Source organism: Petaurus breviceps, unplaced genomic scaffold (assembly GCF_028583685.1).
Source record: "Petaurus breviceps papuanus isolate PSGF00001 unplaced genomic scaffold, PetGlider_PUasm1.0 38, whole genome shotgun sequence".
NCBI classification, from domain to species: domain Eukaryota; kingdom Metazoa; phylum Chordata; class Mammalia; order Diprotodontia; family Petauridae; genus Petaurus; species Petaurus breviceps.
The window spans coordinates 66872919-66888302 of NW_027186304.1; the positions used below are offsets into that span (position 1 = coordinate 66872919).

The following is a 15384-nucleotide window of genomic DNA, read 5'->3' on the forward strand; positions in this document are numbered from 1 at the left end:
TATTTTCCCCTGGAACATGATACTCAGTTTTGATGGGTAGGTGATTATTGGTTTTAATCCCAGCTCCTTTGACCTCTGGAATATCATATTCCAAGCCCTTTAATCCCTCAATGTGGAAGCTGCCAGGTCCTGAGTTATCCTGATTGTGTTTCCACAATATTCAAATTGTTTCTTCCTGGCAGCTTGTAATATTTTCTCCTTCGTTTGGGAACTCCAGAACCTGGCTATAATATTCCTAGGAGTTTTCTTTTGGGGATCTTTTTCAAGAGATGATCGCTGGACTATTTCAACCTCTATTTTGCCCTCTAGTTCTAAAATATCAGGGCAATTTTCCTTGAGAATTTCTTGAAGGATTATTTCTAGGTTCTTTTTTTGATCATGGCTTTCAGGTAGTCCAATAATTTAAAAATTCTCTCTCCTGCATCTATTTTCCAGGTCAGTAGTTTTTCCAATGAGATATTTCACATTGCCTTCTATTTTTTCATTTGTTTGGATCTGTTTAATAATACCTTGATTTCTCATAAAGTCATTAGCTTCTATTTGCTCCAGTCTAATTCTGAAGGAATGATTCTCTTCAGTGAGCTTTTGAGATTATTTTTCCATTTGGAAAATTCGGCTTTTTAAGGCATTCTTCTCCTCTTTGCCTTTTTGAGCCTTTTTTGCCATCTGAGTTAGTCTGTTTTTAAGGTGTTTTTCAGTCAGGCTGTTGACTCTCATTTCATAATTTTCTTGCATGGTTCTCATTTCTCTTTCCAATTTTTCCTCCACTTCTCTTATTTGCTTTTCAAAATCCTTCTTAAGTTTCTCTAGGGCCTGTAAGCAGCTTACTCTTTCCTTGGAAGCTTTTGGTGCAGTAGTTCTGACTTTGCTGTCTTCCTCCTGTTTCATGCTTTGATCATTTTCATCCCCATAATATGAGTGTAAAGTTGGGTTGCTCTGTGTGCTTTGCTTCCTTTGCCTGCTCATGTTGCCCCTCAATTGCTTGACTTTTGGACTTTTTGCCACAGTAGAACTCTGCTACCAGAAATGGGAGCTTTATCCCAAATGCTGTGGTTTTCGCAGCTGCCAAAGTTATTAGTTGGGTGCCCTCCGAAGCCTCTACCCACTCTGGTCACACACCCCAGGACCTCCACCCTAGACAGCAATCCAGATCCAGGCAGGTTAAAGCAAGAGCAATTACCCCCCAGACTGATAGATTGGTCACCTTAAACCATGCAGGCCAGGAGGTGAAGCTGCCACATGGCCGCAGCCACAAGGACACCTCAGCCTCTTCTTGCCCCGGGGGCAAAGGTCGGATTGCACTTTGAATTCCCAGGTCCTAAAGTGCACACTGCACTGACCTCTCACTATCTCCTTAGCATCTATGGGTTGACAATTCTGGAAAGTGCCACAGCTGCTAGTGATCTGAAGTCCCTCTAGCCAGCAGCTGGTCAGGCCCACCTTGGGGCTAAAACCTCCAGCTTGGGTGTGGCTGGGTCAGTTCCCAGAACACTTCACTGGCCACTTCTTGCCAGTCTGTCCTCAGTGGGAGGTTAGTTACTCTGTGTCATTTTGTGGGTTCTATAGCTCCATAATTTGTCTAGAGTCATTTTTTACATGTATTGGGGGAGGTGGGAGCTGGAGCTGCGAGGAAGTCCTGTTTCTACTCTGCCATCTTGACTCCGACCCCTCTCATTACACTTTTTAAAAGTGAAATGAAATAAATCATCTTCTGCATAAATCTTTGCATCAAAAACTCAAATTACTTGTACAATTATTTGGTTTGTAAAATAATATATTCCTTTTGTTAACACATTCTTTCTTTTCCATTTGACCTGCCTCTCTGTCCTCTGGACCCTTACTGCCTGTTATCTGACCTATTGATATACTCTAAAGACCACTGGGTTTTGACATATGTTCCCCTACTGAATCTTTAGGCCTTCTTTGATTTTCCATCTAGACCTCTGCTCAACTTTCTTTTATTTGTTGTCTCCCCCGATAAAGGTGTGAGTTCTTAAAGAGTGGACAGTTTGATTTTTTTTTCTGCTTGTCTCCCCATTGCTTAGCCTGTACTTGACTCATAGTAAGCTCCTAATAAATTTCTTTTCATTTATTCAAAAAGACTGAAATCATAAATTCTTTTGATATGGAATTATTGTATACTGGATTAGAAATGAATTATCCATTTTAGTATACTTTACAGGATAGAGAAGTGCATTTGAAGTCGGTAGACCTAGCTTTGAGTTCCAACTTTACTACTTAGTATCTGTATGACTGTATAAGTCACTGAACAACTCTGAGCTGTCAGTTTCAGAGGACAATATTTACACTATTCCTCACTGGGTCATTGCAAGGTAAATAGAAAATAGTTTACAAATTATAAATGTGAGGTATTGGGAGAGTCAAGATGGCGGTGTAGGAGGAGGAAAACTCCCTGTGCTCTCCCCATAACCACCTCAAATACCTATAAAAATTACTCTAAACAAACTTTAAGGCTAAAGAACTCACAAAGTCAGAGAAAGAAACAAATCTCATGCTGAAGACAGCCTGGCAGGCTGGCAGGAAGGGTCCATAGCATTGCGTTGGGAGCAGAGCCCAGCCCTGCATAAGCCTGCAGTTTTAGCTCAGGGCAGCCTGACCAGCCCTGGCTAGAGGGATGTAGCAAGGGTAGATCACAAGCAGCTGTGGCGGTTTCTAGAATTATCAACCCATAAATGCCAAAGACAAAGTGAGTGGTCTGTGTATACTTTGGGAACAGGGAGTCTGGGAGTGCAATCTGGCTTTTGCCCCCCCCCCCCTCCCCCCAGAGGGAGAATTGGCTAAGGCATGGCAGCCACCGCCACATAGCTACTTCAGAGCTCCTGGCCTACAGATTGTAGGGGGCCAAGCAACCATTCTGAGGGGTAATCACTCTGGCTTTAACCTGCTTGGATCTGGATTGCTGTCTAGTTTGGAGGTCCTGTGTTGTGTGACCAGTGAGCCAGAGCCTGTGGAGGTGTAAGAGAGGGCAGCCAACTAATAGCTCTGGAAACTAAGAAAACCCCAGCAATTTGGGACAAAGCTCTCTTCTCTGGAAGCAAAGTTCTACTGTGGCAAAAAGCTCAAAATTCAAGTAATTGAGTGGCAACATGAGCAAGCAAAGGAAGCAAAGCAAGCATGGCAATCCAACTTCAGATTCCTTTTGGGGAGGACAAAATGGATCAAAGCCTGGAACAGCAGGAAGACAAAGAAGTCAGAACTCTTGCACCAAAAGCTTCCAAGGAAAATATGAATTGGTGACAGGCCATAGGGGAGCTTAAGAAGGATTTTGAAAACCAAATAAGAGAAGTGGAGGAAAAATTGGGAAGGGAAATGAGAATGATAGAGGAAAATCATTAAAAGAGAGTCAACAACCTGACTGAAGAAAATAATACCTTAAAAAATAGACTAACTCAAATGGCAAAAGAGGCTCAAAAAGCCAATGAGGAGAAGAATGTCTTAAAAAAACAAATTTGCCAGATGGAAAAAGAATCTCAAAAGCTCACTGAAGAGAATCATTCCTTTAGAATTAGATTGGAGCAAATGGAAGCTAATGACTTTATGAGAAATCAAGATACTATTAAACAGATCCAAACAAATGAAAAAATAGAAGGCAGTGTGAAATATCTCATTGGAAAAACCACTGACCTGGAAAATAGATCCAGGAGAGAGAATTTTTAAATTATTGGATTACCTGAAAGCCATGGTCAAAGAAAGAACCTAGAAATCATCCTTCAAGAAATTCTCAAGGAAAATCCCCTGACGTTTCAGAATCAGAGGGCAAAATAGAAGTTGAAAGAACCCACCGATTATCTCTTGAAAAAGATCCCAAAAATAAAATTCCTAGGAATGTTATAGCCAGGTTCCAGAATTCCCAGATCAAGGAGAAAATATAACAAGCAGCCAAGAAGAAATAATTTGAATATTGTGGAAACACAATGAGGATAACACAAGACCTGGCAGCTTCTACACTTAGGGATCAAAGGGCTTGGAATATGATATTCTGAATGTCAAAGGAGTTGGGATTAAAACCAAGAATCACCTACCCAGCAAAAGTGAGTATCATTTTTCAGGGGCAGATATGGTCATTCATTGAAATACAGGACTTTCAAGCCTTCTTGATGAAAAAACCAGAATTGAATAGAAAATTTGACATTCAGATACAAGAAGCAAGAGAAGCATGAGAAGGGAAACAGGGAAAAGAAATCATAAGGAACTTATCAAAGCTGAACTACTTATATTCCTACATGGAAAAATGATAACTGTAACTTATGAAACTTTTGTCAGTTTGAGAATACTTGAAGGGAATATAAATGTGTATATATATATATGTGTGTGTGTGTGTGTGTGTGTGTGTATGTATGTATATATATATATATGTCTATATAGGAGGGTATATGGGCATATGAATACGTGTGAAGGTATGTGTATATATGTGTACAGGTATACATAGAGGGTACAGGACCAATTGAATAGGAAGGGATGATACTTAAAAGGTAAAATTGAGAGGTGAGAGAGGAATATAAGGAGAGGAGATGGGGAGAGACAGAATGGGGTAAACTATCTCATATGCAAGAAGTAAGGGAAATCTCTTATAATGGAGGGGAAGAACAGAAAGGCAAAAGGGAATAGGTCAACCTGACTCCCATTGAATTTGGCTTATAGAGGCAATGACATACACACTAAATAGGGTATCTCACCCTACAGGTGAGTAGGGGGAAAGGGATGAGAAGGGGGAATGATAGAGGGGAGTGACTGTTGCGGGGGGGAGGGAAGTTAGAAGCACACACTTTTCAAAAGGGATAAGATCAAAGTAGAGAATAGAACAAGTGGGGTTTGGTATAGGAGGCAGGGAAATATAGTCAGTCTTTCACAATATATCCACTATGGAAATAGTTTGCGTAGCTACATGTGTACAACATCTGTTGAATTGTCTGTGTTCCCAGTAAGGGTGGATGATGAGGGAGGAAGAGAAAGAATATGGAATTCAAAGTTTTAAAATTAAATGTTTAAAAATGATGTATACATATATTATTATTATTATTAATTATTACATGCAACTGGGAAAGAAGATATACAGGCACTGTGGTGTAGAGATCCATCTTGCCCTACTGGAAAGTCGGAGGGGGAATGGGGGAGGATATAGGAGAGAGCAGATTGGGGGAGGGGGTATACAGTGGGATTGCTGTTTTGGGGTGGTGGGTAGGGGAAAGACAGGGAGAAAATTTGTAGCTCAATCTTGTGGAAACGAATGCCTATTTTGTGCCAGGTACTGCTCTAGAAAGTTACTTCAAAACAAAGGAAACTGCTCTTGCTTTCAAGCAGCTTGCATTCTATAGGGGAGACAACCTATAAATATATAAGTATATATGAAATATGTTCAAAATAAATGTAAAATGATTTTGGGGTCGGGGTGGTGGCAGTGATACAAAGTTTAGATGAGGCACAATCCCTTTACTCATGGAATTTGTATTCTTTTATCAGGGATTCCTAACCTGGAGTCCGTAAACTTGTTTTTTTTTTAAATTATTTTGATAACCTCACTTCAATATAATTGTTTTATTATATAATCTTATATATTTCATGCTGTGCATTTAAAAACATTTTTTCTGGTTTTTCATAAGCTTCACCCACCTGCCAAAAGGATCTGTGACACACAGAAAAAGATTAAGAACCCTGGTTTAACTGTCATGGCTAAATCGGTTTATGGGCTCACTGATCACCATTTCTATAGGGAAACTAATTCTAAGTTCTAAATAACTGCATTCTAAACAAAACACTGGCTTTGGAGTTAGGGGACCTGGGTTGAAATACTTCCTTCATTACTTATAGCCTCCATAATCTTGGGCAGTCATTTAACATCTCTGGGCCTCAGTGTCACCACCTCTAAAAGGAAGAGGTTGGACTAGATGGCCTCTACGGTTGCTTCCAGTTCCAAATCCCTGATTGTGTTTTTATGTTCCTAAGGTGTACACATCTTATTGCCAAATATACAAATAAAAGTATTTGCTATTTGGATGTGGAGGGAATGAATTAGAATTACAGTGACAAGAGAATGAAAAGAGGAACAGCCGTCAAACTCCTAGAATATTTTAGGCAAAATTTTAGGTTAGTCTTTAGATTGAAGTGGATGGCATCTGAGGTCATTTGCAACTAGAGATTTATGATCATATGATTAGCTAATAAAAGTTAGAGGAAAATTGTGGGAACTTGGGTTGTGTGGGAGCAGAGTTACGTGGAGGTAGAGACAGAGAAAAGCATTTTTAAGTAGTTATTTTTTTTTAAATAAAAGTTGATGATCTTGACATGTTTGAAGATTTGGCCTAAGAACAGACTTTGCTCTTTTGGAAAGTTGCTTCAGAGTATCTAGTGGAACACAGGCTTGACATATTTGCCAAGATAGCTTTTATGGTGTCTTTTCAGGTTGGCTTTTTTTTTTTTTAACTGAACAGAAAAGCAGAATTGTTAGATGTTTTCTACATGAATGCCTAGAAGTTTTACTAGTCTATATACTGGCAGCCTTGATTGAGTTGTGCCTTAGGCCAAAATTGCTGAAGCCAATTCCTCTTGGATTTTCTCCTTCTAATGACTGTTCTTTGATAATTTCTATAGACGAGTGTTCCATAGTAACAAAACAGTAATTTCTTTTTATAGATTTGTCTCGATTACATTTCCTAGTTTGGTTGCCTGTATTCCTATGCATTTTTTCCATGCTAGAGTTTATCACCTGTATTTTTCTGGGGTTTTTCACAAAGTTCAGGGACCATGTTTCCCCTGTCACTGATGTTTCCAGAGTAGTTTTTAATGTACAAAGACTGAAGGGAGGGACGGAATGCAGCAGAGTCAACATTCCTCATCATAATCTACTAGTCTACAACTCTCTTCACAAAGGTAGGAAAAGTAGGAGTCATCTCACTTCCTCATTCCCTCATCTCCTATCCAGTCAGTTGCCAGGTCTTGCTGATTTTACCTCCATGGAATTTCTCCCTACTCACAGAGCTATTTCCTTCCTTCAGCATTCCTCACTCCATGACTAGACTAATGTCCCTTAATTTGTTCAACCGCTTTAAGTGTCTCTTCTCTCCAGTCGATCTACCATACAGCTGCCAAAGTGATGTTCCAAAATAACAGATTCACCAAACACCAAGTAGAATCAAATAAAAAATTCTCTGTTTGGCTTTTGATTCCCTGCAGCAACTAGTATTTCCCTCCCCAAAAGGGGAAAATCACTTTGTCTATATTTTGAATATATTTATAGGTTCATATTGTCTCTATGGAATATAAGCTTCTTGAGGGTAAGGTCTATTTGATTGTATTTGTATCCTTATTTACTGGTAGTGTTTAGTGCATAATAAGGGCTTGATAACTGCTCGTTAGTTTGGTGGTTGATTATTCCATAGACCAAATAATTCCTTGTTGAACATGAAAGCTTGAAGTTTTTAGTAACGGAATGAAAAAAGTTCTAGTGGTTAGACATTCTTATTTTCTCAATACATTTGAATCTGACTGCTAGAGTAAAAGAAGATTCTTGTGACCAAGACTTATAAGGAATAACAAATTGATTCTACTATCAACAAAAATGTGACACAGCAGCAGAAATGTTAATTTTATTGGTGACTATTGATAAAGAATCAAGGAAAAAAGTACCATTCTACTTGGTAATCTTACTTAGTGTAAGGCATTTCTGATCTGCACAAGGTACTCTTTTTGTTTTATCTCAGATCATTGATTTGGTAAACTTGGGTACATGTAGAACCTAGTAAAAATTAATAGCTATTTTTATAACAAAAAGCGTTTTAAAAATAATTTAACTAATTTAAATTTTTTCATTAATTAAAAACACACTGTCAGTCATTCAAATAGTACAAAGAAAGGGTCCAACATCAGAAAAATTATTTAATGCCTTATTGTATCAGAAAAGTGCTTTGATTTTGTCTTAACTCCTAATGGATCTTTGCTAGCTTCTACTTGTTAGACAGATATTTTGTTACAGGATTATACAAGCAGGGTCAGTCTTCTTGGTGTAGTAGGAAAAGTATCATGCTTGCATAGAACAGATGCTTAATAAATAGTGACAGAATGAATTATTTAAGAATGGAAAGACCTGGAGTTTGAGTGTTGGCTCTGTAGTTATTTCACTTCCCTGTGTCTTAGTTTCATCATCATGTATCCTATAAGATGAACTGGATGATCTCCAAGGACCTACCCATCTCTAATTCTGTAAAATAAGATATAAAAGCCAATGATTTAAGTTTTCAGAATTGCTTCCCACTTTTCCAGAAATTTGCATGACATTTCAAACAATATAGAAGGAAGACTGATTTGTAGTTGTACAAATGAGCATCAAATTGCTAATCGAGGTAAATCAAATCTGAAAATGATTTTATTGCACTCATGATTATAAGTATACAATATGGATTTTATATTTGAACTTCAACACTAGAATAGATTAAATTTGAACAAGCTGGTGTTGGATTGCATGTGATTGAATCACTTTGTTTCTTTGGAATGGGGGGAAAACCTTTAGAATTATTTATAGATTGTAAGGTGAGACAGCCTTCCAAATGACAAAATCATGATTGTTTTGTCTGTGAGGTTTAATTTATTAAAATTTAATTTGCTCATGTGCTTTGCTCCAATAGCACTGTGCTAGCAAATGGCTATAATTAGATTACCAGGCTGCTAAGCAGTGGTGACAGTATCTGAGCCTCAGAGAGCATGTGCTAGATTCTACATGTGCCTTTTTCCCATTGGCTGTTGACATTGCTGCTTGCCAGTTTGATAGGTTTCCACAGTAATCTTTATGCTGCATTAGAGACATAGATACAGAGGTACTGTACTGTGTTCTTGCAACGGTAGAGGTGCTTAGCTTGTAGCATAAAAGAAAGAATAAGCCACTGATGGAAGAAAGGCATTGGTCTTTGTTGTAAAACATCACTAGTGAACGGCTGCTAGCAGCAAGCAGGGTCAGTGGAGGAGTTTCAGTTCATGGTAATTACTTTCGGTCTTTATCTATGCCATAAAGCACAGCCGTGCATGAAATGAATACTGTTAATCATGTCATCTGTTTAATTTGATCTTGCTTTTGTTAATAGCATGTGTAGTACAGCTTCTGATACTAAATATATTCCCTCAGGAAAAAAAAATTACTTGAGAAAATATCGAATCTATTCATGTGGGAACATTGTTTTTACATGAATTCTGGGGTGCATGTGCATGTGAGGAATTCTTATTGGTCCTCTTTTGTTTTGGTAATCCTAGTAATTTCATGGATTCAGGTATCTTTGCCTCTTCGTGTCCATCTCTGGTTGCTTCTGTTTATACTGAGATAAGATTTCTCTGAATAATGATGGGTTAGAGGAAATGTTGTGAAATATTTTCTAATGAGACATAGGGCAGTAACTGTCCTAAGAGACTGAAGAACAGGAAGTAGTGTGTTGTTGTTATTTTTTCAGAGATGCTCTCAGCCTTCATTTTGGATGGTTTCTTTGTTTCACCTTTCTGTATTTTCCATTAAGGGCTCTTTTTAAAAATTAAGTAGTAAGTTATTGCATATCCTAGTCTAGGGGAGAAAAGGTTCATTGTGTAATTATTTCTAAGAGCCAAATGTTGGCTCGTGGACTTGTTTTGGTATGGACAAGCATTGCCTTTAGAGTTGGAATGAGAGAGTAGGAAGGTGGGGTTCCTATCACTCACTTTGAATATTGTTTCAAACATTTTACGTACTGTTTTTATTGAATGTATTGTTGCATTCCAATTCTTATTCTTAGATTACATTTTTAAATGGCTTTAACTCCTAGATTAGAAATGAAATGTTTAAAGGCAATTATATTTAATATACAAGACAGGGGTGGGGGGGGGAGAAGAGACAATTGACGAAATGTATATTTGCCTGAAACTCTTATCTTCCCTACATGTTTGCCAGTTTTATATAAAAATAGCTTATAGCTACAGCTGGCTGTCACAACTTAAAATTGATGCCCTTGTCTTTATCAGACTGTGGAGTCCACAGAAACTTGTGTCTTGAGTCACCAGTCATTCAGCTGGCTGTCTGCCACCATGCGTCTGGTAACGGTGAAAAGCTTTGCTAAAATCCAAAAGGTGTAAAGGAATTGCTTTTTTCCTTTTTTCTGCAGAGACAAAATAGTTTAGCAGGCCATCTTTCTAAGTAATTGTTTATTAAATAGCTGATTTCATTTTAAAAATATATACTTTCAGAAATAGTATGTCTTTTTCTGTATTTAAAAACTCCATGCTAACATTCTCTGTGTTGCCTTCCTTCCCCAAACATTCATTTCTTTCAAAGTCCACCTTTAAGTCTAATAGATTATCTATGTGTCATAAGTTTTTTTTTCAGAAATAACACATTTGAGAAAAGGTTCTTGGAAAGAATTAATAAATTTCATTGAAAATTACCACAATTGAGCATATTGTATGACCTTAAATTTGTATTCTTTTTAGTTTCAACATGACAGGTGTGATCAATGTAAAAATTAGAACTGTAACTCTGATAATGGCACTCAGTTAACATTTCAGCATAATTGATTAAAAGGCTGTGCTTTGCTGTGTTTAACAAGATTACATGGCTGAATCAGTAATGGCAACAGAAATTGTGATGATAGTTGATGCCCTGCATTTGTACATTTTGTTTCTTTTGTTCTTTACATGAAAATGCATTACTCCTTTTTACTTGGCTGGCAAACTTTCTGTGTATCAACAGTTAGGAAAGGGCAGTGATGGTGAGAACAGTGTGTAGGCATTCCTCAGGCATCTTCTCTATTTCCTTTGTCTTCTGAAGTATCAACTAAATCGTTTGGCTCTTCTAATGACTGTAAGAAGTAGCCTGATTTAAAAGAAAACTGTCTATGATATTCTCCCCTGCTGAACAATATCAAATCTAAGCTTAAAATGTGTAGATTACTTAGAATACTTAAAAGCAGACTTCTCTGCTTCTGAAGGCATGCTTATATTGAGCTATGTATGTTTCAGATCCTGAAATCAGTACTAATTGATATGGGAATTTCCATGTATTATATTTAGGGTATTTTCCATGTCATGAAGTTTTATATGGTTTAAAAATGAAAAATTGAGTTCATGTTGTGGTGATTTAATAGTATAATTCACAGAACTATCTTTTAAAACTACTGAACCTCACTTGAAGGAGCACACTTCTAGAGAATTGCCACTAGCAAAATATTGTCTCTCTATAAAGTAACAAAGATGTACATTTTGGTTACTCTTCTACTAAAAAGGATTAGAAACGTGATGTCTACACTGTATTTTTTTTCTTCACTGAATTTTTTTTATATTTCATAGGGGTATAGAAAATAGACCGCTTTGTACATGATAAATCATTTGTCTGTGCTTTACAGTGTTCCTGCAAGATAAAAATGTATTTGTAAAACAAAAACATTCTGAGCAAATATAACAATATTAGTGAGCATCAATATATAAAATATATATTAAATTCAAAAAGATATGATTCAGTAATATAGTATAATTTTGTTCAGAATTATTATGGAATGACTGGACATTAATGAGTTGATAGCAACTTGGACATCTCTACAAGACTGTCAGGGATCTGTCCATGGTCCTGTACTGTTTAGAATTTTTAATAGTGACATAAATGATAAAAAGAAAAAAAAAGGGAGAGAACTAACATGTTAGATAAACAAAGTCAGGATGCAAAAAAAAAAAATCTGCATAGGCTATTGGGATTAGGTGAATAATAACATGAAAGTTAATAATTTTAAAGTTCTGGGTTTGAGTTAACATCAGATGTACATGCACTTGGCAAGTTGGGGAAGTGTATATGGTAGGTAGAAGTTCATCTGAAAAAAGCAGAGACTTAGTCAACAACAAGCTCAAAACAGAGAGATATGCCAGGTATAAAAGCTAATATTATCTTAGACTATAAAAAAAAAAACAGACCCCAGTTCAAATACAGCCTTAGCTACTTACTAGTAGTGTGACCTTGGGTAAGTCACTTAAATTCTGTCTCAGTTTCTAAATTTGTGACATGGGAATAACAATAACACATGAATTCCAGGGTTGTTGTGAGATATTTGTAATAACCCTTCACAAACCTTAAAGTGTTATATACATTCTATTGTTATTTTTGTCTCTACTGTTATTATTTTTCTTGTCTTGTTGATTCTACCTCCTCCATATCTCTAATATCTACTTTTTCTGCTTCTACAACCATCATCCTAAATTGGGTCTTCATCACCTTTCAGCTGGCCAGTTATAATAACTTAATAATTGGTCTTGCCTGATCCTGTATCTCTCCTCCCAAATACATCTTCCTTTACAATGCTTCCAAATTTCAAATCCTAAAATTCCAAGTGTGACCATGTCACTTTTGCTCAAGAAGCTTCACTGGCTCCCCACTGCCTGTAATGGATAAAGTTTGGAATTCCTGATTTGGTATTTAAAGGCCTTCCCATTCTGGCTTTATTTTTCCATTCAGATTACTCATCCCTCCCTTTTATGTGTGCTATAACTCCAGCAAAACTGGCCTGCTCGCTGTTCCTTGTAAACAACATTTCATGAACTCCTGCTTCTCTTTCGGACTTAGAATAGGCTGACCCTCATGCCTGGAATGCTCTCCCTTTTCTCCATCACCTCTTGTTCACAGTAAGCTTTCAAAGTTCAAGTGCCACCTTCTTCAAGAGACCCTTCAGGAATCATAATTGTGTGTCTATCTTTCTATCTCTGTTTATCTGTCCATCTTCCTCTCTCGCTCTTGCTCTCACCCTCTCGCTCTCACTCTCTTGTTACACACATATACACACACCCACATATTATCTCATATATTTTTTATACAAATATGTTGTATTTTTCCACGAGAATATAAGCTGCTTGCTCCTTTAAGGGAGTAAGGGAGGAACAGTCTCACTTTGGTTTATGCCTCTATCCTTAATGCTTCCATGGTTTCTGTAGCAGGTGCTTAATAAATGTTTTTCAATTGATTTATATTCTTACTGCATTCATTTTGACCCTCCAAAACTTTGAAAATTGTATGTTTTCTTACACATAATAATATCTGGTTTTTATATAGCACCTTTAAAGTTCACAAAGCACTTTATATGTTTCCTCAAAACCCACCCCATGAGTTAAAGTGCTCTAGTTATTATCTTCATTTCACAGATGAAGAAACAGAAGCTGTGAGAAGTTCCACTTGTTCCAGGTGGCATCCCACCCGAGCCCTGGTATCTCTTGACTGCAGCATGCAGTGTCCTATCTATGATTTCCTGCTACTTCTCTGTATAAAGCAAATTTGCTTGTGTAGATTCTTCCCAGAACACGATGAATAAGGATAATTTCAGAACTGATAGAGTCAAATTAAAAAGAAAGTGGTACATAGAAATTGGAGATGTTTTTATTATCTATCCATTGAGGTGTATGTATCTGGCAAAGGGAACACAAAGCATTTTAAAATATATATTTATTGCTTTGAAGATGTTTCCTTGTACAGTTTTTTTGAAGCTACTGAAGTTTCCTGGAATTAACATTGAAATTTTGGTTCTGTATTTGATTTTTTTAATGTGCTGTTTTATATCTTCTCTTTAAAAGTCCAATAAGACTTGGGAAGTCAGTAGCAAGATTTTAACAGTACAACCAAACTTTGATTAAGATACTGTGTTTTGTTAACTACTAAATAAATTTAGGTATACTGAAAACTACCAAATTTAAAGTAGCAGTTAATTTTAGAGCTAATACAATCAGTTTGGTGTGGCATGTGCTAACACTGAAAGATCTCATATTAAAAAAATAGAGAATTGTACAGTATTTTATTGTGGGATATGTACTATGAATGTCTGTGATACATTATGTCAAATAATGCAAAGAAATTAGTATAATTCCTTACTTTTGACATGATACAGACTAGATGGTCATAAAAAGTTAGAGAGGTAACTGTAGGCAAAAGGACACTGTAATTGGATTCAGGGGACCTTTGTTAATCTCATATCCAAAAGTTATGTTCTGATTGACTGTGGCCAGTTCAGTTCTTCTGAATCTCAGTTTCCTTAGGAGGTAAAATGAGCATAATTCTTGTGCCACAGGTCATTGTGAGGAAATCAGACCAACTACTTGCTGGTTATTATTTAGATGTCCTTCTGCCACTTGAGATTCAGCATGTCTATTATAGAGTTTATCATACTCCACTCTGCCCTGCCTTCTTCCAAATTTAACTCTTTCTGTTATAGTCTTCCTTGTTATTCAAGTTTGTAATCCCAAATATTTTACTCTTCTTTTTTTTCTTGCATTCCCCTTCCTCCCACCCTCCAATCCTGTAAATTACTAACTTCATGAATTTCATTTCCCAAACATTCACGTTTCCTTTTCCTGTGACCAGCATACTAATCCAGACCTTTATTGACCACAATATCAAAGATGGTTAGATCAGGAAGGTACCCAAGAGATTATCTAACCTAGGGGTTCTTAACCCTTTTTGTATCATGAACACTTCCTAGGCTTTCTAGTGAAGTCCACAGACAGCTTCTCAGAATGTTTTAAAACTCACAAAACAAAACACATATAAAATTATTTAACATGCATATATGTAATCATAAACATACATTTATGTAAAATCATTTTATATGTATATACATATTTGCATCTAATGGTAGCAATTTTTAGGGTAGGAGGGGAAGAAAAAAAGGAAAAAATTAATTTACATGGTAACTATATTCAGTATTTAAAACGAATAGCAAGTTGTACATAATATATTTGCAATCTTTTTTTATTATGCTGTGTTATGGAAATACTTGTTTTATTCCATAAATTATAAAATAAATAAAAATATATAGGATTACATAGAAAATCAATTTTGAAATACAGTTGTAAAAATATTTTTTAAAAGTTCTCACACCTCAAATTAAGTCTTTGAAGCTGATACCCTTGTTTTTCTAATAAGCAAACTGAAACTCAATGATTTTATAAATTGCTTGAGACTTTATAGTTTTAGCAAGCAGCAGAACCAACATTTGAAACCAGCTCCTTAAAAGTCAAATCTAGTGCTGTTTCCATAATATTCCTATAAATTTTCATAGAAGTGCAACAAAATAATCTTTCTTAAGCAAGGATCTGAGCTTGTCATTATCTGCTAAAAACAAAACAAAACAAACAACAAAAACAAAAAATCCAACCCAGAACTATAGTGACTCTCTTTTGCCAGTAGTATATAATGTAAATTCATAAATCATGAAGGTGCCACAGCCTTGCTCCATTGAGCATTTCCAGCTGTTATTCTATATCACTCCTCTTCAAACACTCTACATTTCATCCAAACTGTTCCATAAACTCTTTCCTGTTCTTGACATTACATCTCTTCCTCCAGGGTTTAGGACATTATGCTCTTGAATTACTGAGAGTTCATTGACT

The 15384-nt window shown here is 36.5% G+C and overlaps 1 protein-coding gene across 13 annotated transcripts in view; it reads left to right on the plus strand.

Moving 5' to 3' along the window:
* FAM110B (family with sequence similarity 110 member B) overlaps nt 1-15384 on the plus strand; it is a 214833-nt gene that overhangs the window by 99242 nt on the left and 100207 nt on the right. For 2 of the 13 annotated variants that reach the window (XM_069099983.1, XM_069099979.1), the window contains exon 1: nt 7838-8988. The exons of the other annotated variants lie outside the window; for them this stretch is intronic. The gene's annotated coding sequence lies outside the window, so the exon portion shown is untranslated. Of the gene's footprint in view, nt 1-7837; nt 8989-15384 lie in introns of those variants that run through there. 13 annotated transcript variants of the gene reach the window in all.